This window comes from Mirounga angustirostris, unplaced genomic scaffold (assembly GCF_029215605.1).
Source record: "Mirounga angustirostris isolate CCGP_5_RB_7025 unplaced genomic scaffold, mMirAng1.0.hap1 SCAF_15, whole genome shotgun sequence".
Classification (NCBI taxonomy): domain Eukaryota; kingdom Metazoa; phylum Chordata; class Mammalia; order Carnivora; family Phocidae; genus Mirounga; species Mirounga angustirostris.
Genome location: NW_026991723.1, coordinates 72,707,866 through 72,732,197, shown reverse-complemented (window position 1 = coordinate 72,732,197; position 24,332 = coordinate 72,707,866). Strand labels below are relative to the sequence as shown.

The window sequence follows — 24,332 nt, the reverse complement described above, 5'->3', positions numbered from 1 at the left end:
AGGTCAAGGAAGAGAGTTGAGACAAAATTCACAAATGCATGCATGCACACACATACCTTCTGAAGGTAAACAATAGGGCATCCATGTGCCTTTTGAAGTACGAGGGGCAACCCAAAGGCACAAGGAAGTGAGTAAAAGAACCCACTCGCACTACTGAGAGTCAAACAGGAGACTTGGAGAACACATCCCAGGGAGCGGTAGGGGCTTTCAGATAGCACATGCCTTGCACTTCCCACAGAAGAAGATAGAGCATGTGACCTCTGTGGAAAAAAGAGATAAAAGATATAGTAATAAATCAATGGAATGAAATAAAACAAGGAAGCCAGAAGAGCTAAGAAAAGAAAGCAAGGACATAATAGCATTTTTCAATGAATACACATCATAGAAATAGCACATAGAGCATAATTTATGCAATAGCCAACTTAATGTGGGATCTGAAGAAAAAGCATAAGAAAATCACAAGAACTTTAGATGAAAACACAAAGTAATAAAAGCAATTAGAGGGCACCTGGGTGGCTCAGTCGGTTAAGCGTCTGCCTTCGGCTCCGGTCATGATCCCAGGGTCCTGGGATTGAGCCTGCATCGGGCTCTCTGCTCAGCAGGGAGCCTGCTTCTCCCTCTGCCTGCCTCTCTGCCTACTTGTGATCTCTCTCTGTCTCTCTGGCAGATAAATAAATAAAATCTTTTTTAAAAAAAAAAAGGCAATTAGAAGAAGAAGGAAGAGAGGCAGTGAAGAGCCGCCATAGCTGTTTGACGGATGCTGTTGGTTTTGACACAAATGGCCATTCCCAACCTCTTCTCTCTTGCTATATATATATATATAGCAGGTAAGAAAGCTAAATACTCACTATCTCAGCCTCCTCAGGAACATACACAATCTTCTGACTTGGAAACGTGCTGAAACTACTTTAAGTGAAAAAAAAAAAAAAAACAAGTTGCAGAACTGTGCAGAAAAGGAATTATTATGTGTGTGTTGCAGGTGGAATTTATACACCACCAATTTGGCCAATTCCTGTGCCAAAGCCCTAATCCCCAGGATTTCAGGATGTGACTGTATTTGGAGGAAAGATCTTTAAAGAGGTAATTAAAGTTAAATGAGGTCTTGAGGGTGGACCCTAATCCAATATGACTAGTGTCTTTATAAGAAAAGGAAATGAGGACACGGACACACACAAGTTAAGGCCATGTGAAGACAGAGGTAGAAGATGACCATTTGCAAGCCAAGGAGGGAGGCCTCAGGAGAAACTAACCCTGCTGCCACCTTGACCTCAGACTTCTAGCTTCCAGAACAGTGAGAAAACTCATTTCTGTGATTTAAGTTATTAGCAAACTAATACAGTGTGTGTATGCAATAAAATAAAACTGGAGAAGATCTATCAAACTCTTGCTGAGGTTATTTCCGAAGAGGTGGTTCTAGAAGGGATTTTAATTATACATTTGACTTTATACACTTTTACTTGAACATATTACCAAAGCACAATTTCTTTCTTAATGGAAATAGGGGATTTTAAAAAATTAGGTAGGATCAAAGAAGGAAAAAAAAAACAACCACCCTAAAATGCATAGTAACTGATGCATCTCTGTGTGGGGCCGCAAAGTCTCCTCTGAGCTGTCAGTGCTGCAGTTTCCCCAAGTACAGATTGTTCGGTACAGCTCACCATGTCCGTGAGATAAAAGCTCAGGCCGGGGATTACAGGTACCCACCCAGTGTTGATAGTGTTATGAGTCAAGAAATGACTCATGTGTCCCTGCAAACATGACATTGTAAGCATTTGTATAACTCAAACCATGGCTGGGTCCATAATGGCTGTCTGTCTCCCAGCCCTGGGCACCCCAGGAAGTGTAAGCAAAGGCGATTTTATGGGGCCAGGATCAAACTGGACTCTCCAATTTGTCACACATCCCACCTGGCTTGCTTCCCGTGTTTTATATACCTGTCTGTTCTCTGGATATTTACAATTGCAACCCCAGTGTAAACAGAGAGAGTGGGGAGAGAGGTGGGGCTTATGGAATTAGGCCCTCTACTTCCTCCCCTCCCTGACCTGTGCTTTGAACAAGACCAAAGGAGTGATGCCTATGACCAGCTGTGGAAAACTCAGTATCAACCACCTAGTAGTTTGGTCTGGGCACAAGAATTGAGGGTAGGAGGTGTTTATTCCAGGCTGTAGAGAAAAGAAGACTGTACTTTGCTCCTTGAACATGTCCTGAACACTTACTCTGTGTGAGTTCTTCTTCTTCTTCTTCTCCTTCTCCTTCTCCTTCTCCTTCTCCTTCTCCTTCTCCTTCTTCTTCTTCTTCTTCCTCTTCCTCTTTCTTCTTTCTTCTTCTTCTTCTTCTTTCTTCTTCTTCCTTCTTCCTTCTTCCTTCTTCCTTCTTCTTCTTCTTCTTCTTCTTCTTCTTCTTCTTCTTCTTCTTCTTCTTCTTCTTCTTCTTTCTTTCTACCTCTTCTTCTTCCTTTAAGATTCATCTATCTACTTTAGAGAGAGAGCGTGCATGAGCAGGGGAGGACAGAGGGAGAAGGAGAGAAAACCTCAAGCAGGCTCCCCCTAAGCGCACAGCCTGACACAGGACTTGATCCCATGACCCTGAGATCATGACCTGAGCCAAAATCAAGATTCAGATGCTTCACTGACTGAGCCACACAGGCGCCCCTCATGTATGAGTTTTCTTTGGCTGCTGCAGCAAATCTACCACAAAGTTGGTAGTTTAAAAAAAAACAAAGTTATTGTCTTACAATTCTGGAGGTCAGAGTCCAAAATGGGTCTCACAGGGCTAAAATCAAAGAGTAAGCAGAGCTGTTTTCCTTCTGGAGGCTCTAAAGGAGAATCCATTTCCTTGCCGTTCCCAGTTCTAGGGGCCACCTGCATTCTCTGGCTCATGGTCCCTTCCTCCATCTTTAAAGCCAGCAATGTAGCATCTTGAAATCTTTCCTGCCTCTCTCTTCCACATTTAAAAAAACCTTTGTAATTACACTGGGATTATCTGGATAATCTAGAATAATCTTCTCATTTTTAAGACCTGCTGTTTAGCAAGCTTCATTCCATGTGCAACCTTAATTCCTCTTTGCCAAAAAATATAACACATTTACATGTAAGATAACATATCACTCCTAATCCAGGGATTAGGATGTGGCCATCATGGGAGGGGAGCTTATTCTGCCTATCAGTTAGCAAAGATTATCCGTCATGAAAACAAGGAGAAAGGATCCTTATCCTTACTTTCCTTTTATCATTCTCATCAAGTAGAAAGATCTTTGGACCCAAAAGAGAAGAATAAACAGCTCGAGGTGGGTGAAGCGGCAGTATGTGCTCTGGGCTCTCAGATTGGAATGGAATTCACTCCAAGATACTGAGAATTTAGGAATGAGATTTCCAAATTAGTCGTGGAGAGTTTGAAGGATTTATAGTATTAGTAAACATGTTAAAAGATTAGAAATGTACTGATTTTTAAAACGGAGAATGTAGATTCCTTAAACTATAGGTGAATGAGTTCAACATTGCTCCTGGAAGTAACTTTGGATGAAACACTGAAGTTCACAAGCACTTAAAAGGGTCCATTGCAATTATGAAATGACATGGGTTCACTGAGAACAAATCACATCAGACAAATCTTATTTCCTCCACTGACACGGTTTCTCCATGGTGGGTCTGGAGGGAAGACAGGCATTGTGCATCACCAGACTCTAAGAACCTCTTGGAGCTTTTCTATGGCAGAAACCATCTATGGTTCGGGGAACCTGGGTGGCTCAGTTGATTGGGCATCCAACTCTTGATTTCGGCTCAGGTCATGATCTCACCATCATGAGTCAAGCTCTGTGATGAGCTCCACACACAGCGTGGAATCTGTTTGGGATTCTCTCTCCCTCTCCCTCTATCCCTCCCACAGCTCTCTCTCTCTCTTAAAATAAAAAAGTCTTTTTTAAAAAAGAAACCATCTATGGTTCATGTGTACCTCATCAGTGGTGTGCTGGAGTTGGCTCATGCTGGCTCACAAGAGCTGATCATACACATGTCCTCCCTCTCCATATTCAGTGACATCAAATTAATAGTTTGGAATCTGCCATTTGGGAAGTACTTATGTCATGGAAATCAGCAAATGCTACAAATCAGGGATTTTTTCCGGGGGCGGGGGTAGTCAACTTTAAACATACTCCAGCACAACACTGCCTGTACTCTAGGTGTCTACTACTGCCAAGACACAGCAGGTGCCCAGTACTGTTGTCTGAAGGAATAAATAACTTGAGCAAGAAACTCAACAAAGTCTCCCATAGTTAGGTTGTGGTCAGTAAAGAGATATCTTAACTGGATGCTAGTGCAACAAATATCAAAAGGGAAAAAGAAAGAAAGAGAGAAAGAAAGAAAGAAAGAAAGAAAGAAAGAAAGAAAGAAAGAAAGAAAGAAAGAAAGAAAGAAAGAAAGAAAGAAAGAAAGGAAGGAAGGAAGGAAGGAAGGAAGGAAGGAAGGAAGGAAGGAAGGAAGGAAGGAAGAAAGAAAGAAAGAAAGAAAGAAAGAAAGAAAGAAAGAAAGAAAGAAAGAAAGAAAGAAAGAAAGAGAAAGAAAGAAGAAAGAAAGAATCCATGTCACATTGGAGGGAATTTTCTAAGAATGGAATAAAGAGCTCTGTCCAGGGACGCCTGGGTGGCTCAGATGGTTAAGCATCTGCCCACATCGGGCTCTGTGCTCAGCAGGGAGCCTGCTTCTCCCTCTCCCTCTGCCTGCCTGTCTGCCTACTTGTGATCTCTCTCTCTCTGTCAAATAAATAAAATCTTTAAAAAAAAAAAAAAAGAGCTCTGCCCATTGTCTTGTGAGTCTTGAGTAATCTTTGTACCAGCATGAGAGAATGAGTATGTTGCATGATACAAAGATGTCTTCATCATCTGGAATGATGAGTTGCACCTAGCAGGATGAAATTTCACAGGGCAAGTGTAAGGATTAAGTGAGAACTAAAATAATAAAACACATCACGCAAGTCAGGATGGAGTAGTGGGAGAACGTAGCTTAGCAGCATGAAATGTGAAAAGTGGATCTCATTTCTCCCAACTGGTCAGATGATGACTAGAGTGTTGTGCCCAGATTGAGGCAGTACTTAGTTGAGCACTGAGAGAAGAGTGACTTGAGTGTTGGGAGATATAAAACTTGTCATGTGAGACATGACAAAAGGAATTTGGAAGTTTTCATTGGAGAAGAAAAGACTCAAAGGAATATGAGGTTGACACCAAATATTTGGATGACTGTTACATAGACAGGGCCACCACACTGCCCAACTCCTTACAGTGTAGTCTATGTGAACAACAAGTCTGCACAGCCAGAAGTGCTACTCTTGTATGTGGGCAAGGGGTTGCTATTTAGTCCTCAGAAGCCCTAAAGATATTTTCTCTTGCCTTGGGTAGACTCAAAGCAGAGGCTGGGTGGCCACTCATGCTCTCTGTCTCTCTGTCAAATAAATAAATAAAATCTTTAAAAAATAAAAAAAATAATAAAAATAAATAAATAAATAAGAAAACTACCATTTATGGAGCTTATACTTGTGCTAGGCATTGTGTTAGGTACTTTATATTCCTGATTTAATTTAATCTTCATAACCACACAACAAAATGGATGTTATTATTTTTAATATACAGATGAAGAAATTGAGACTCCGATTATTTGTCCATGGTCATCCAATTATTAAGTAGATTAGCCAGGGCTTATCCCTGGGAGTATATGACTGCTTGATTCTTCCTGGAGCCCTGAGAATTGGAAGGAAAGCGAGCGATTCCACCCACTCCATGACTACTGGGTACCAGGGCAATCAGGGTTGATACCAATATTATAGTCAGGGGACTTGTGGGAGGAAGCTCACTGGAGGGAACATGGGGCCACAACTGTGGGTGCTATTGACTGGCCAGTGGGGTCGTGTCTTGCCAGTAAGTTTTCAAACCTTGCAAGAGCTGACTTTGCTGGACTCTTACTTTGCTCCTTCTCCTGCACTGTCAACATAAATTCACAAGGCCTTGATGAAAATGAAGATGCTCACAGAAACACAATCTCTGACCAAAAGCTCCCTCGTTGGATTCAAGGATGTGAGTCAGGAGTATTTTGTTTCACTGCTTAAGACACTGAAATTTGAGTCTTGATGATGACTCTGTGGGCTCATAACCAGCCCCAGGATTGCTTGCATGGAGCCACTGGAAATCTGGAGCAAGTTCCTGGGAGCTACCAAGTAGCTGACAAACTAGGAAGCATGATCTTTGACTCATCCACCCATTACACAACTAATCAGCACTACAGAGCTTGGGTGTTCACTGTGTGTCACCACACACTGGAGCCACACCTCTCCATTGCTGGTATAGCTTGCCTGGCTGGCCTTTGCAGCATCAGAAGATGTTTGTTGACTTGAACAATCAGTGCCTTTTCTATTACCTAATGAGCTGCATTAAGACTGACATTCTTACTTGTCAGTCATTTTTCAGTGTGAGAATTTGGTTGTGGGCTCATGTTGTGTCTTGGGCAATTACTGTGGATTTCTCTGGAACCACCCCTGTTGACATGACTTGTACTCACACCTAGGATTAAAGTCTACTCATTATCAGAGGGCAAACACCTGTCCACACAATGAACACAGCTAACATTACAGTCAGGGCACAACTTATTTTTCTGTCGGAAGTATCTGCCTGTCATCCAGGAACTCTAGACCCCACCATTATTCTGCTCAACTCCCTCCCTCCTCCGCCATTCTTTCCATGTCAGAAAATTTATCTCAGAATCATAAAAGTTGATACTGCAGATAAGGAAATAAGCACAAGAAGGCTCATTCTACATCAAATAGCAAGTGAAATGGTCTTTTCACCCAACTACCGTGCCCCCTCAAATTAAGAACTGGTGTAATATGTGGCAGGAATGATGGGAAAGGCGGTACATATCTTTATTTTTCTAAAGGACTCTAATATTGCCTTGGAATTCACCAAGCTCAGAATTTTATGGAAATGGCAAAGTGAAATGTTGAGAATGATTGAAGCGCGGCTATAGTACACACTGGGTAACAGCCCATGGTGAGTTCTGAACCCCAGCTCCGGCTCCTCTTTAGATGATTCTGGTGATGACCCTAAAGCAGAGGGGCAGATGAGGTCTAATTCTCTGTAGGCAGCCCATGTCTCCCCATCTCACACAGTATGCCCTGCACTGGGAGGTCTGCCTCTTTCTTTCTTTCTTTTTTTTTTTTGTAAAGATTTTATTTATTTATTTATTTGCGAAAGAAAGAGATAGAGCACATGTGCATGCAAGCTGGGGAAGGGGCAGAGGGAGAGGGAGAGAATTTCAAGCAGACTCTGGTGCTGAGTGTGGAGCCCGATGAGGGGCTTGATCTCAAAACCCTGAGATCATAACTTGAGCCGAAACCAAGAATCAGACACTCAACCAACTGAACCACCCAGGCACACCAAGGTCTGCCTCTTTCTGTAGGATCCAACTGCTACATGTCATCTTTCTGCATATGCTTAAAGGTACAGTGTTTGGATGCTGAGTCTGGGAATAGCTGAGTGAGGCTGGTGCCCTGAATCTCTTACCCAAAGTCTCTGAGCGTACACTCTGCTGGGACTCCTCTTTTCTAGTGGCTGGATTCATTATAAATTGTGGTGGCAAAAAGGGGTTTTAAAGGCTCTCTGGCCAGAGGAGTCCCTTCCTGCTTGAGGTCAGAACTGAAAGTGACTTCCCCATTTACACCGCATCCTGGCATTTCCTATGCAACAGTACTGTCACTTTTTGCCCAGTATCCCCTAGTACATGGTCACAACCCTCTTGCACTCTTTCATGCATCAGAAAGGCAGAATAGTTGGGGCGCCTGGGTGGCTCAGTTGGTTGGGTGACTGCCTTTGGCTCAGGTCATGATCCTGGAGTCCCGGGATCGAGTCCTGCATCAGGCTCCCTGCTCAGCAGGGGGTCTGCTTCTCCCTCTGACCCTCTTCCCTCTTGTGCTGTCTCTCATTCTCTCTTTCTCAAATAAATAAATAAAATCTTTAAAAAAAAAAAAAGGCAGAACAGTTGGTGAGTAGTTTGAGTTCTTCAGCTGCAATCTGTAAGGGATGTAGCAAAGTGCTATCTGTGGTCGTTCTATGGGAAAAATCGAGGAAGGTTTGATGGAGGGAGATGCCCCCACCTCTATCCATTCTTGATCCAGACAGACTGTTGGCTACAACACTGCTTACCTTATATCTCGGACTGAAGAGACTTTCAAAGATACCTTCTTCCTCACTGGAGCCATCCTCAACGGATACCTCCTGAAAGAAAGAGAATAAAAATAAAGTTTGCTACGTGTATATCTTTAGGATAAACTCCTAGAAGTGGAACTGTAGGTCAAAAGGCACATGATCTGTAATTTTCATACTGAAAATTATGCCAATTTATACCTCCACCAGCAGTGTATGAGAAGAGTGCTTGCTGTCCTATACCTTTGTAAATAAAATGGGCTTTTGCCAATTTTATAGATGAGCAAATAAAATAAAGTTTGCATTCAACTGTGAAAAATTCATGCTTGTATCACTGGAGACTCTTTGGCAGAAGGAGATCTGGATTCTGCAGAAGCTTTGTTGAGGTTTACTCATTATCACCCCAGGGTCCTGAAGAGAGGCTGGGGAGAGGGGAAGTGGGGAGGAGAGAAGAGTGGTACAGAGGGGAAAAAAAGGGTGAAGAGGGTGAGGAAGTCAAGTAGTAGTAGGTTGGGGCACAGCCAGTGAACCTAGAGATGACAGTTCCTAGGTATCAGATGCATTCCTCTTCTCTCTCCACCTGACTTGCCTCCCTCCATCCAACACATACATCCCACCCAGCTGCTCCACGTCCGTGAATAGGTAGTTATGCTCTGGGCACTTAATCATCCCAATGCCATTCTTGGACCTCAGGATGGACACTAGCCATGGAGGCACCCACTGCCCAAGGAGTCCCTGTCAAGTGTGCCAGGAAAAAAGGAGTTGTTTAGGCTGTACCGGAAGGCTTCTAAGGCTGCATTAGTGATTATTTGGGATGGAGGACATGATCACAGGTGAGATTCTGGTCTAATCAAAAGACCTTAGGTCTTACTGCGAGGGGGGGGGGGGATAAAACTACTGGATCAAAAATTTTAATACTAATGTATATGGTTTGCACAGGGGAAGTTGCCAGTGGAAAAGCTAGTGTGTTAGTCTGTTTGGGTTGTAATATACAAAGTGGCTTATCCAGATTACCCTGAGTGTTGGTGGTTTGTGAAGCTACATGTTTTAAGGAGGAGTGACATGTTGGCCATATAACCAGGTCTCTGGTGAACCTATCAATAGCTCAGTAGCTAACCTCCCCAGGGCCTAGGACATAGTTTGATAATTGGAAGGTACAGGATCCAGTGTGGGTCTGACAGCTAGGTGATGTCTACCCCTCCCTCAGCAGCAGGAGGAGCTAATTGCTACTCTGGAGCTTCACCATCATTTGGATCCAGCTCCTCCATCCTTTCTTCTGCCATCTACATCTCCGCCAATGAAATACTCTTTACTCCACCTGACCTCACACTCTGCGCACTCATAGCTTCAGCTCATGTCTTCTTACTGCCTGTTCTCTGTGTCTTTTGCTCTTCCTATCAATTGCTCAGTGCCCAATGTCTTAAATTCAAAAATCCTCAAAAGATAGAATGTGGTGGGTTCAATTAGTCACTGGAGTCCCTTCTGCTCAGTTTATAGACTGACATCTAGGCTGGCTACTGTTCCATCAGATGCTCATTCAGTTATGGCCATGTTGGAGGGGTCAACAGTGGCAGCATGGGATCCAGGGTGAGAAAGCCTTAGAAGGGGGTCATGGGTATGGGGCTTAGGTCATTAGACTTCTTTAGGACAACCAGACTAAATGCCTGGACTCACATTCCAGCTCTATGTATTCCCATACGACAAACAAGCCTGTCAGGTGAGCAGGGATTTCTTGCACATGATCTTCAAGGTTCTTTACAGCTCTGACAATCTAATTTGGTGGTTATACCAGTCCGCAAATAACACATCTGCTCCTCCTGGTTACCAGTCCTTCCTCCTATATGATTGTCTCATTTACCTACCATTTGAGATAAGACATCAAAGACCATTGTCTTTCTTTCCTCATCACAATGGATTACATATTGCATCTGCTGATGTCTCTGATAGACTCAGGATGTTGCAATGTGGGAAGCACAGTGTTGAGAGGAAGGAATGCTTGTTCCCCGTTCCTGACACTGTCATGGAGAAAGCATGGGCAGACACATCCAGCCTGTCTCTCCACATAGTGCTCCCCAAGGGAGGAGGAGTGACCAACTGGAAAATTCTCTTTTGGAGGAGCTTACTCTCGGAAAAGGCAGATTCTCTGCTTCTCGATGCAGTGAACTTACCAGAACATATTCTGCCCCTCAGAGAGAGAAAAGACTACTATTTGGGGGGTAAATAGTAGGAAGTCTGGGGAGGTGAAGCCATGGTCTCCTTTGCAGCCATAAAGCTAGTATTTTTATTTTTGTCTTTGTAAAATGTTACAATTATGTCTCAGTCACTTTGGAAGGTGGCTTAGGAGGGAGGAGTATGGTCAACGAGAACCACCTTGTTTCCCAATAGATGCCCATCCTTGGGCCTGGATGTTAGAAAGCATGCCACACCAGCTTTGATACAGCCCAGAGTGATTGGCCTCAAGGGTCCCAAAGTAACCTGAGGAAAGAAGGACACCTTGCAGGGATATTGGCCTCCTACGAGGGAATCCCAGGCCCCGGACTCTATCCAGAAAGATGCTCCATTCTTCATTTTCTTCTGTGGCTCGGTGCAGTGGAAAATGTTCTGGGTTTGGGGTGAGAGGATTTGAACTCAAATCTCGGCTCTGCTGGTTACTATTTGCATAATTGTACATATATGTAAGTCTACTGAGTCTCAGTTTCTCCATCTTTAAGATGGACCTCGTGATACCTACTCAGTCCTTGTGAAGAGCTCATTCAATAGGGAAATAAGTGGGAACACGTTTGTCGACTCTGCAGATGGGAGTGGTTGCCAACAATCCCACTGAGAATGAGTGCATTGTGCTCTTCTCACCCACCCACCTCCCTCTGCTTTTCCTCTTGTGTTCTGGTGGAAACGAAAAAGATGCAGTAGTTTTCTGATGACTATCGCATTGCTAAGTTTTCTGTGAGCCCCTTCATCTGGAGCAAAAGGAGAACCGGGGCCTGAGCCAGACCAACTGGGACTAAATCAGCCTGGCAGGGGGGTATTCTGAAAACTGTGGGGAATTCACTTGTCAGAATCCCTGGTTACTCTTATCATTTAGAAAATGAATATAATCATTCCAATCTCATAAAGTTCTCAGGGGGAATAAATGGGCTCAGTGATCAGGCGCATGATTAGAATGTTAAATGTTATGTCTCTTCTTTCCATTAAACACTGAGTAGGATGCTACTCCTCAGAAATGTTTCTTATAGAAGTAACTTGCTTTGCAGAAAGGACCACACGACAAAGAAAGCTCACAGAATGTCAAGTTCAAACTTGAATCCACACAGAGAACTGTCATGTGACATCTGGACAGATTTGAGTTTGATAATTTTTTCAAACACCCTAAAAATGATTAGCAGTGACTTTTCTAAAGATTTCATTTATTTGAGAGAGAGAGAAAGAGAAAGAGAGCATGAGCAGGGGGAGGGGCAGAAGGAGAAGCAGACTCCCCGCTGAGCAGGGAGTCTGATCCCAGGACCCTGAGATCCTGACCTGAGCCGAAGGCAGACGTTTAACCCACTGAAGCCACTCAGGTGTTCCAGTAGTGACTTTTAATATATTAAAAGTTGTGATTAGAAAGCCAAGTGAGTTCTTTGCCAATAGTCAAACCAGGAATGAGACTTCTCCAATTCCATATCCCTGACCTAAACCCCCATCTGGTCCAAGCCTTGGCATCCCACCTAGACTAGTGCAATGGCCTCTTCATGGGCCTTGTCTTGGCCTTAATTGGAACTTTTCTCAAGTTCCTCCTCAATAAAGCTTCCCTACTGTTGCCAGTTGAATTTTTCCCGATGCACCACTCTGATGTCATCAGTTCCTGCTCGGAGATCCGCCCTGGTTCCACAATCACAGTTTTTTTTTTTTTTTTTTAAGATTTTTATTTATTTATTTGACAGAAAGAGACACAGCGAGAGAGGGAACACAAGCAGGGGGAGTGGGAGAGGGAGAAGCAGGCCTCCTGCGGAGCAGGGAGCCCGATGTGGGGCTCGATCCCAGGACCCTGAGATCATGACCCGAGCTGAAGGCAGACGCTTAACGACTGAGCCACCCAGGCACCCCTACAATCACAGTTTTTAAACTTGCCTCCTGTTCCTTCCTTTTGTGTACCCTTCGACCCTTTCAAATGGAACTAGCACCTGTATGGATCCTTCAGTCACCAGGTGCAAGGGACAGAAATAGTCTCTGGATTTGGGGTAGTTTGCAGACTGATTGACAAGACCAGAGAGAGTCAGCCACAGCCCTGTATTTCTAGAGCCCGAACAGCCGAGCCACAGAGCTGGGGGTTTATGATGAAAACACCTTGGTTGTTTCCCTGAGCACTAACCAAATCTGTGGTTTTTCCCTGCTGCCACTTCTGGGTCAGAAATTCAATTTTATTGCAACTGCTATGTCTTTTTTTTTTTTTTTAAAGATTTTATTTATTTATTTGAGACAGAGAGAATGAGATACAGAGAGCATGAGAGGGAGGAGGGTCAGAGGGAGAAGCAGACTCCCCGCCGAGCAGGGAGCCCGATGCAGGACTCGATCCCAGGACTCCAGGATCATGACCTGAGCCGAAGGCAGTCGCTTAACCAACTGAGCCACCCAGGCGCCCTGCAACTGCTATTTCTGCCAGGATCTGTGACATCTCTTCAGCAAGAACTCAGTCTGGAGGGCTCTAGAAGCCAGACTTCTGCTACCCTTTGGACAGAAAAAATTAAATATGTATGCACTACTGTTTCCTTATATTGCTTACTTCAAAATCACTGTCTCCGTGGGTAAGCCTTATCGATGGGGTCTGGATTACATGTTTATGCTACGGTTGACAGGAACGCTGGGAGAGTTCTTTTGGCTTTTACCTTGGGGTGGGTTGGGCTGAGAATTATAAGATGGCAAATTCCCAAAACATAGCAAGAGTGCTCAAATATTGCTGGGCAGCCAGAAAATGTGATGAATATTTATGGTATAGTCAACCCTGTTTACTCAACATTAATCTACACTCTTCTGGCATACTTAAGCTTACCGATGACAAGTCTTCTACCTTGAGATAATGCAACTATCCTCCAAGAGAAAACAGACTTATCCTCTGTCCAAAAAGGAGACAACTCAAGGTCTCACCAGTTAGGGCATCCGGCTTCAAGTCCCGGATTTCTGGGTGATGCACATTCTCTAGTTTCATCTGGATTCTGGCTTTATATCCGGGAACCTATGGATTATATTGTTAAGATAACCACCAGTACCACAACCCTCCATATACATTAGTAAGCATATAGGAAAGAGGAAAAATAACAGTTATGACACAGAAAGGAAAAAATACAAGTACATAATATAGCCTTTCCCCCCACTATTTATTAAATGGTCAGAGTTGGTGTTTATATGTCTTCTTTCCTCTACCATCCACTCTATGTTCCTTTGTCCTCAGTTAGCCTGTTGGGTGGATGATTCTACACTATTCTATAGCGTTTTTTATTTAACTGCTACTGGGTGAAGAAATACTGGGAGGTTGTGAAATAATAAGAAAAATACATATTGGTTTCTGTCCCCGGTTCCTGACTCAGACTGTACATTCTAAGCACTCAGAGCACGAGGAGCATCTTTTAGTCTACTGAGATGACTCTTGGTGGGCTCCTCGATAGGGGATGGTCGCCAGAATGACCAGGCCATGATTAGCAGTTTGGAGTTTTCAGCTCCAGAGAGGGGAGAAGGGCTAGACATGGAGTTCATAAGTGATCATGCCTCTGTGATGGAGCCTCCATAGCATCCCAGTAGTATGGGGTCTAGGGAGATTCCAGGTTGGTGAACACATCCAGGTACTGGAGGGTGATGCCCCCGAATTCTATGAGGACAGAAGCTCCTGAGCTTGGCACCCTCCCAGAGCTCACCTGATGCATCTCTTCACCTGGCTGTTCATCTGTATCCTTTATCATGTCCTTCAATACACTGGTAAACATAAGTAAAGGCTTCTCTGGGTTCTGTGAGCCATTCTAGCAATTTTTTTTAAAAAAATATTTTATTTATTTATTCATGAGAGTCAGAGAGAGAGAGAGAGAGACGCAGAGGGAGAAGCAGGCTCCCCGCCTAGCAGGGAGCCCAATGCGGGACTCGATCCCAGGACCCCGGGACCATGACCTGAGCCGAAGGCAGACGCTCAACCATCTGAGCCACCCAGGCGCCCGCCATTCTAGCAAATTAATTGAACCGGAGGAGGGGAGCCATGGGACAGAGGCACAGGTTAAAGCTGGACTTGTGATTGGCACCGCAAGTGGGGTGGGAGCAGTCTCGTGGGGCTGACCCTTAACCTGGGGTATCTGAGGCTATCTCCAGGGAGCATCAGAAGTGAATTAAATTAAGTTGTAGGACACCCAGCTGGTGTCTCAGAGAATTGCTCGGTGGGGGAAAACCTCCGCACACCTGGTGTCGGAAGTACCGTGAGCGTGGCAGGGTGAGGGCACAGGAGACACACAGGAGGAAAACCAGGTTTGTCCTTACAGAGACCTAAGGTATATCCTGGCTTTCCGACATAACCTCCTCCCTGCCTCCATTGTATAACTGCAACCCTCTTCCACCTTGAAAATCAGGATAAATCATCCTGGTCAACACCATGACCCCCTTTCTGCCTGTTCTTCAAGTGATAGGAGGAGCCCAAATGGCCAAGTGACTGGCTCAGCTTTTACTTCAGTGTCATCGTTTTTGTGTCCCTGGTGGAAACGTTCCTCGTCTGGTAGTAAGATTCTAAACTAACAGAGCTCAGAGTTGTGGAAATGAGCATCAAACTAAGTGGTATATCAGATGCAACAGTGAAGATGCTACACCCACCATTTCATCTTTTTTCTTGCTCTGGATCCTGCTCAATCCTGGAAGGATTGGTCACACAGTAAAAAGGTCCAAACAGCATGCTTAAAATTGGTATACAGGGCCTCCCAAATCTAAGGATGTCTGCCAAGCGATGTGCCTCTTTCTTAATGGTAGAAGTTGCAAGGCACACCGACCTTTTCCTTTGAAAGTGGTATCCCAAGCCTTGGGGCCCCTGGGTGGCTCAGTCAGTTAAGCATCTGCCTTCGGCTCAGGTCATGATCCCGGGGTCCTGGGATCAAGTCCCACATCAGGCTCCCTGCTTCTCCCTCTCCCTCTGCAGCTCCGCCTGCTTGTGTTCTCTTGCACTCTCTCTCTCTCAGATAAATAGTAAACAAAAATCTTAAAAAAAAAAAAAGTGGTATCCCAAGCCTTGCACTTTATGAGAGCTTTATACTTAATAAGGCAGCAGCCCCCTATATTTTCATGGCATGCGTCTCTCCCTTTAGTCACATCTGTATCTTCCCCAAGGTACCTAAAGCACCTGCTGCATCCTGGCCTCCAGGTTCTATTAGCCTGATGTCATCCATATAATGGGCCAGCATCACGTCCTGTGGAATAGGCAGAAAGCCAAGCTCGGACACAACTGTGGCACGGAGGCAGAGTCCGTGTAATCCCAAAGCCAAACAGAGAAGGTGAGCAGCTGTGCCTGCCGGGTGAAAGCGAAGTACCAACTAATGCTTTCTCCTTATTTGAATGGACACAGTTACCACCCATAGCTGCACACCAGACATTAGGAACTGGGCTTGTTTGCTCTAGTGAAGAGACCACATCTGGAGAGGCGGATACAATTGGAGTCTCTACCTAATTAAATCTATAGTAATACTGTATACTTCTTTGAGTTTATCTGATAGCTGCATAGATAAAACAGATTTGTTAAAAAGGGCTATGAAAGGGGGCGCCTGGGTGGCTCAGTTGGTTAAGCGACTGCCTTCGGCTCAGGTCATGATCCTGGAGTCCCGGGATCGAGTCCCGCATCGGGCTCCCTGCTCGGCAGGGAGTCTGCTTCTCCCTCTGACCCTCCTCCCTCTCATGCTCTCTGTCTCTCATTCTCTCTGTCTCAAATAAATAAATAAAATCTTTTAAATAAATAAATAAATTAATTAATTAAAAAAAAAGGGCTATGAAAGGAACCATTCCCAAATAACCATAACCACAATCAAATCTTTTTCGATTGCATACGCATTTCTGAGAATCTTCCCGAACGTGTCATTGCTTCTGGTTAGCCCTCACAATGGGGAGGAGAAGCTCGAGAGCTGGGCTCTCCAATACCGTAGCACTTGACACGTGGTTAGTCCATAATAAGATGTTCTGTAAGTGTAGCTTAGTACAAAAATAAGTGTATTAATAAGCTGTGTATTGCTTTCATGTTGAAATGATACTATTTTGGATATAGTGGGTTAAATAAAAAATACTACTGAATTAATGTTACCTGTTTCTTTTTACCTTTGTAAAATATGGCCACTAGAGAACTTAAAATTAGATGTGTGCTCACATTATATCTCTATTGGACAGTACTCCTTGGAGGCTTAATTTGCTTCTCTTACCACAATAGCCCTCATGACAGGCGTCAGGAAGCAAAGTTGGAAATTATGCTCATTGCCAAATTGATCTGTTCTAGCTACACTCAACCACAAGATAGGTGTGGGGTTTCACAGGGCCCCATGTGAAGCTGATTAGAATTAAAATATTTATCATCTGATCATGATAAGGCTGCCACTCACTGGTAATCCACAGAGGCATCCTAGTTTGCCATGATTTCAAAGCCAGAGGTTTGGAAATTTTCTTTCCCTCAGTATACATTGACGCTGATGAATAGCTGTCTCTTCGGAGAAGATGGGGAGAAAGAGGCACAGTATAAACCTGACATGTTATCATAGAGGCTTTTGTCAGGGATATGCACCCTTCCTTTCATTTAAGAGGCTCAGAGTTTCTGAAATAAATCAGGCCTGTGAACTGAGTGAGGACATGGGGTTTTCTATTGTAGTGGTTCAAGTACTGAATCACCAATGATAAATGCATTCCCCAATCCCGGTCTTCCTAAGTCTACTCCTTCCTTGCCATTGTCCCAGAAATTTCTGACTTTCAGGCTTCATTTGGTGGGGTCCACCTCTGAGGTAGTTTCCAGCCAGCCAGTTGAGCAAGACAATCAGACGTACTCCCAGCTGTTGGAGCTAGTAGTTTCATCCAGAATCTCTGGCAAGAATACGGTCTCGAAAAATGCAGCCTAATCTTTAGTCATGTCCCTCTCTCTTTGGTCAAGCCCTTAATCTCACACACATTCACCAGGGTTTTGCTGATAAAAATTAGCAAAGATTTAAAAATTCCTTTGATGTCTTAGCCATCTTCCTGGTTCTGGGCCCCTGGGGACATACTAGGATATAATTCTAGTTATAAAGTCTGGAGATAATCAGAGATGATAAGGGTAGGGCCTGAAGAAACTGGCTCCCCCTTGCAGAGTAAGTCCCGGGAGAAGATCATTGCGGGATCCCCACTGGACAAGAAGGAAGAGAAGCTGCGTCTGCCGGCAAGAGGCTCTGTGGGATTCGGGATACTCTGAAGCACACAAATCCCCCCAAATCAATTCCTGGGGACCTACTTCTTTCTGGTCAGTGCCATAACTTTTGCAATAGACCTGATGAAGCTATGGATTCAGCTAAGGTTTTAATTTAACAAGCTTCAAAATCAAATTTTGAATATTAGGTGGCAGCAGGGAAAGCCGAGCTGTGAGTAGGAGACTTGAACAGGGAAATAAAGTTAATAGCACCAAGAGCCCGTCATATGCAGGAACAAATTGGAGAGTGGTGTCCTTGAGAAGTCAGGTGAGGGTAGGAAGTCAGATGCAGTGGGCTGTCATCCTGACATGGATTTTACTTAGGTGTCAGCCTCCTGGGACTTTGGGAAGTCAGACCCTCATGAAGGCAGACTTAGGGTCGGTATGGAACAGAAAGGATTCCCAACTGTAGAAAGCGAGCAGGTTGTAGGTGGAACATTCCCATCTGACCTGTGCAAAGGGAAAAAAGAAGTTTCTAGCCACGCTGTGGTCATAAAGGTAGGGATGGTTTCCATAAACAAACAGAAATCCTCTTAGGTTAGAGCAACAACTTTCCTTCTGGTCTCTGCCTTCAGGGTCATTACCACTCTTTTATCTCCATGTAGCAACCAGAGAAATCTAACACACAAAACATTCAATGGCTCCCTACTGCCTTCAGGATAAAGCTTAAATTCTTCATCTAGGATTCTTTATCTTTAAATTTAAATTCTTTATCTAGGATTTCAAGGCTTAGCATGCTCCTGCCCTGTCGTTCCATCCATCTTCATCTCATGGTCCTCACCTCCATCCCTACCCCTACTCTCAACCCTATTGCTTCCCAGTGACCCTGAACTTCATCCAGGACTCTGTCATGAAGCAAGAGAAATGTTCTTTAAAAGCCTACAGCCTTCTAACGGGGTGGATTCTATCAAAAGAAAGACCACAATCACAAGGTTTTGCTAGTCCTTTTTATTTCTAAGGGAGAAATTGTTCCTTTTGTTCAACTGAGCATCTTGATGGATTTGGAGCTGAACAGATGGGCCTGGAGCTAAGTTTGCAATCTGTAGCTAATCTGCCCTGTGTCAAGAGTAAGACGAATGTGGCTAGGAACAAAAACAAGGATGGGGAGCTGAGAAGGTAAAGAAAGGACACCACTATGTGTGTGTGTGAGATAGAGAGAGAGAGAGAGAGAGAGAGAGAGAGAGACAGGCAGAAAGAGAGAGAGATTGAGGGGATACTACTATTACCATTAAGAAATCCTCAGTGGAAGGATGGGCAAAGGACTTTGCAGGTCTGAGGAGCAATTTGAAGTTGTTTTTCATGCACTGTGGCATGGTACCACAGCTCGCGACTTGGTAAACCTCAACAAAGCCTGAAACCATTTTTACGTCTCCATTTTCTTTCACATCCCTACTCCTAGGTTTAGAGATGTTAGAATTTTAGCCAAGGCTATTGAACTTTCTTTCCCCTATAAAAAGTCTTAACTGATTCAAAAATTTTTCATTATTCCATGCCACACTAGCATCATCCATTCAGATCAATACTAACACAAGGTTCCTTATTTTTTTTTTTAAGATTTTATTTTATTTATTTGAGAGAGCAAGAATGAGAGAGAGAGAGAGCTTGAGAAGGGTAGGCTCAGAGGGAGAAGCAGACTCCCCGCTGAGCAGGGAGCCCGATGCGGGACTCGATCCCGGGACTCCAGGATCATGACCTGAGCCGAAGGCAGTTGCTTAACCAACTGAGCCACCCAGGCGCCCACAAGGTTCCTTATTTACCACAGTTTCCTTGAATTCTTTCAATTCTCCCATGCAGAGATTTCGGATTTATTTTCTTGAGTATTTCCTTGACTAATTTCTTCAGACAGAGAACATGGCTGGTGTACTTTCTGAGGCCCTCCGTGTCCAAAAAATGCCTTCTTTTTTTTGCCCTCCTATAATAATGTTTTGACTGGATGTGAGCTTTTCTGATCATAATCCACTACCCCCCCCCCCCCCCCCCCCAGCCTGTAGATATCATTCTTGTGCCTCCCAAGAGCCTCTGGTATTGCTAATAGTCCAATCCTGGCCTCACTCTCTTTCCTTTGTCAGTAACTTGCTCTTTCTGGCTGATGAGGGTAAAATTCATCCTTGAAGCTCAGACCTTTCACCAGCATGCTTCTTTGTGGGTGTGTCTTTTCAATAAACCCACCTGGGCCCTTTAAATAAGAATCATGTCTTCAGGTTTCTTCTCTCGTCCCCTTTTCCCTGGGCCTCCTACTGTTAGACTACTAAGTCTTCACCCGACTGGTCCTTTACCTTTTGGATCCGTGCATTTTCGCATTTAGAATTGCTTTGTTTTGTTTTGTTTGGCGCTGGGTTATTGAGACACCCTCCCACCCTCAAACACTAATTGGTTTTTAGACGGAATCACCCTATTTCTACATCGAAATTCTAAATTTAGAAATCTTGCCTTTTAGTTCCATAATTTCTTTTTTTTTTTTAAAGATTTTATTTATTTGAGAGCGAGAATGAGAGAGAGAGAGAGAGAGCATGAGAGGGGGAGGGTCAGAGGGAGAAGCAGACTCCCTGCCGAGCAGGGAGCCCGATGTGGGACTCGATCCCGGGACTCCAGGATCATGACCTGAGCCGAAGGCAGTCGCTTAACCAACTGAGCCACCCAGGCGCCCCTAGTTCCATAATTTCATTTGTTATGCTCTAATTCCATCTTCTTGAAAGTTCTCATTATGTTTTCCCACTCATTATGTTTTTAAATTGAATTCCCCTCTGTTTCTCCCATTAATTCTGCCTCCACTTACCCACATCTTCTGGCCACTTGGTCTCTTTCCTGCAAATGACATGTTCTCTTCGGTTGCAACTTCTTTTGCCTGATAATTTGGTAAGTCAGCTGTGGAATCCCTCCAGCAGTGGTGGGCTGACTGCCACTGTAATATGGGCCAGCCGGAACAGGGACAGGAAGCCTGACATTTCTGTTGAGGCTTTGGGGGTGGGGTCTCTGTTCTCAGATGGAAGAAAGCTCAATCTTCTTTCTAGCACCATCAGTGGAATGCACCGGTGTCTCCCAGACAAGATCACGGCAAGGACGTACGGCAGCCAGATTTGGACTCGTGCCTAGATTTCAAGCAACGAGCTCCTAGCTGTGTCTGGACTCTTTATTCTGTGGCTGAGTGGTCCTAGATGGGAGGGACTGAGATCAGAAGTGACTATAACAGGGGCACCTGGGTGACTCAGTCGTTAGGCGTCTGCCTTCGGCTCAGGTCATGATCCCAAGGTCCTGGGATCGAGCCCCGCATGGGGCTCCTTGCTTTGCGGGAGGCCTGCTTCTCCTTCTCCCGCTCACCCTGCTTATGTTCCCTCTCTCGCTGTCTCTCTCTGTCAAATAAATAAATAAAATCTTTAAAAAAAAAAGTGACTATAACAGGTGGTCATTTCCCCAGAACTCCCTGGGACGGCAGGTGCTGCTCCCAGCAACTTTGGCTCAGTGTCTTGAGACACAGCAATGGCAGGTACTCTTCCACACATTTCCCCCCTTGGGCTAATCCATGAAAACAAAGTAAAAATTTTAAGTTCCAGCTACCCTGGTAACAAAGTTCAAAATTAGAGTTTCTAAGAGAAAAATATTTGAAAACTTTGTTAACTTTTCAATGTGTTTTCCTCTGCGTCTAAGTTCCCACTTACCCGGCCTCTTGTTTGCCAGTCCACATCTGCCATTCTGTATGATCTGCCTCGTAGATTCCTGGGTGTTATGGCAACCTCTGGTGATTACACTTGCATGGGGCCACTATTTGGTTCCTGATCACCATTCCCCCATGTGGCGGGGGAGGTTCCCCCCACACCAAGCAATGCTCAGGACACCAGCTGGGTGTCCCAGAGTTTAGCTCCATTGTGACACTATCTACCCAGAGATAGCATTAGATCTCACAGGGTAAGGTTTCAGTTCTACAGGACCGTTCCCCAACCTACCCCCTGCCGCTTCCGAAGCTGGTCCAGGTTGTCACCTCAGCTTCTGACCAACTGGCTATAGATTGGAGTTTCCAACCACCCCGGCCTTGAGTTCCATTATTCTGCCAGAGCGGCTCACAGAACTCACAGAAACATCTCACTGACTAGATTACCAGTTTACTAAAGGGAGTAACTCAGGAACAGCCAGATGGAAAAGATATAGAGGCCATGGCAGGAGGAAAAGCTTGGAGCTTTCATGCTCTCTCCAGGCACGTGGATCTCCCCCAAATCTCCAGGATGGTGTTCACCATCCTAGAAGTTCTCTGAGCCCCATCCTTTGGGTTTTCATGGAGGCTTCATTATATAGGTACAATTAATTAATCGGCCATTGGAGATAGATTCAACCTCCAGGTGCTCTCCCTTCCCTGAAAGTTCCAACCCTCCAATCACATTTGGTTCTCCCAGCGACCAGCCCCAACCCTAGCTGCAGTCGGAGAGGCACCTCATTAACATAACAAAAGGCCTCTCTTCATGTAGGAGATTATAAGGGTTTTAGGAGCTCTGTGCCAGAAAGGGGGGTGAAGATCAAATATATGTTTATTATTTTTTTTAAAGTAGGCTCCACGCCCAGCAAAGCCCAACTTGGGGCTCTAACTCACGACCCTGAGATCGAGACCTGAGCTGAGACCAAGAGCAGGCGCTCAATCAACTGAGCCACCCAGGCGCCCCTGTTTCTTATTATAAATCAAAGTATCTCAGCCACTTCACTTAGAGATCAAAAAAAATATGACCTAGGGGCTGAGCCTCAACTTTCCTGCCCACAAGGCCACCACCTTCATTCCACAGTCCTTGACTTGTGTGAAATGCATCCCCCTGGTAATATAGCTCTACTGAAATGTTCCTTCAAGTGTCCCAGAAAGTGCCTGCATCAGAATCTAAGGAAAGCTTATAAAGGTATGGGGTTTTTGGCTTTAGGACATGGGAGTGGAGCACTGCAGTTGGCATTTAAAATAACTCTCATATGAGATGCCTGGGTGGCTCAGTCGGTTAAGTGTCTGTCTGCCTTTGGCTCGAATCATGATCCCAGGATCCTGGGATCGAGTCCCGCACAGGGCTCCTTGCTCAGCGGGGAGCCTGCTTCTCCCTCTGCCTGCCACTCCCCCCGTTTGTGATCTCTCTGACAAATAAATCTTTAAAAAAAAAATAATTCTGGGCGCCTGGGTGGCTCAGTTGGTTAAGCGACTGCCTTCGGCTCAGGTCATGATCCTGGAGTCCCGGGATCGAGTCCCGCATCGGGCTCCCTGCTCGGCGGGGAGTCTGCTTCTCCCTCTGACCCTCCCCCCTCTCATGTGCTCTATGTCTCTCTCATTCTCTCTGTCTCAAATAAATAAATAAAATCTTAAAAAAATAAGTAAAAAAAAAATAATTCTTAATACTCGTTTGGAAACCATGAAAGCTACAAAGCCATGCGGAAGAAAAGTCCCCTTCAGATGGCCATGTCTAGAGACCTCGGCCTTCATGCTAATTGCTGTCAGTGCCCAGAGTCAGAGAGCACCCAGGAAACTCTGAATTATACAGAAAATTGTCCTATAAAGGAGTAATAGCTGGAAATATTCCAGCCATTCCAGCCAAGTGTCACGGGTGCACCTCATTCCACACAGGTGTTGTAATGCTCTGCTGTGAACACCAGGTTCTCGGCCTTTAGATTCTGTGACCATTGTTGTCGGATTGCGGGTCTGTGCGGTGGGGTCTTGCGGTGTTGCCAGGCCTTGCAGCTCAGGCCACTGGCTCTGACATTCTGAACAGTATTACATGGGCTACAGTAGCACTATTGAGAATAGTTTAAATGAATCAGATTGATTTTCATCTTGAAGGCTAGAATATTTACTCTGAACCACCAAGGGCCGAGGGGTCAGTTGCCCTACAAAAGATCATGCAATTCTCTCCATCAGATTGTGAACAATTCTTTCCCTCAAGCCTTGGAGGAAGAAGAGCTACTTTGTCGACGGTGTAACTAAGCTTTCTTTTTCACTTAGTGCCTCGAGATCCTTATCGTCACGCACAAGGTTTTACTGAGAACGTGGCTTTTCAAATGCAGTCCTCCTTTCAATTCTCCCACTGACCCTGAGAGGTCGATCACGTCGGCGTCCACTGAGGCAGAGAGAGTGTGTATAGGAAGCAAATGGTGACGCTGGAAAGCGGACCCGAGCAGGCTGGCTCCACAGACTGCATTCCTATCATGCGATTAGCTATAGGTCTCAGATTAGTGACAAAGGCATGCTTATCTTTGTTCGTTCGTTCATTCCAGAGAGTGGACTTTGTATCAGGTCCTAAGCCAGGAGCTTGGGACACCAAGTCAAGTACATTACTGACCCTCCCTGTCCTTGGTATTTCCAATTTAATGATGAACACAAACAACTATAGGACCAATGAAAATAACTAGTATTAGGTATTAGGTACTAGGTACTAGGTGCTAGGGCGGACGTGCAGGGCGAGGCTGTGGAGGCAGACACAGGGTCCATAAGCCGTGCAGGTAAGTCACGGAGGAACTGGCACCTGAGTGGAGTCCCAAAGGCAATGTGGAGGCTGGAGGAACGGAGTCGGAGGAAGTAACAGGCACAGAGGCGCAGAGCGGGCAAGAGCAGACATCAGGTAAACGGCAGGAAGCTTACAGTGAGAGTTCAGTGTGAGTGGGTTAGGCAGAACAGCAAGAGGGGAGGTGTGGGCAAGGATGTCACCTAAACTGGCCTTTCTGCCATGAGTAAGCCTTGGGCTTTATCCTGAAGGCAACATCAAGCCCTTCAAGTGTTTTAAGACTAGG

General features: G+C 44.9%; 1 long non-coding RNA gene across 1 annotated transcript; it reads right to left on the bottom strand.

Annotated features, from left to right (window-relative positions):
- Positions 1 to 2,111: 2,111 nt before the first annotated feature.
- Positions 2,112 to 22,780, bottom strand: LOC123849414 (uncharacterized). The gene is made up of 3 exons (XR_010407845.1): positions 20,368 to 22,780; positions 8,183 to 8,254; positions 2,112 to 2,474 (listed from the first exon to the last, which is right to left on the bottom strand). It is a non-coding gene; the product is annotated as an uncharacterized LOC123849414 (long non-coding RNA).
- Between the last annotated feature and the right edge of the window lie 1,552 nt (positions 22,781 to 24,332).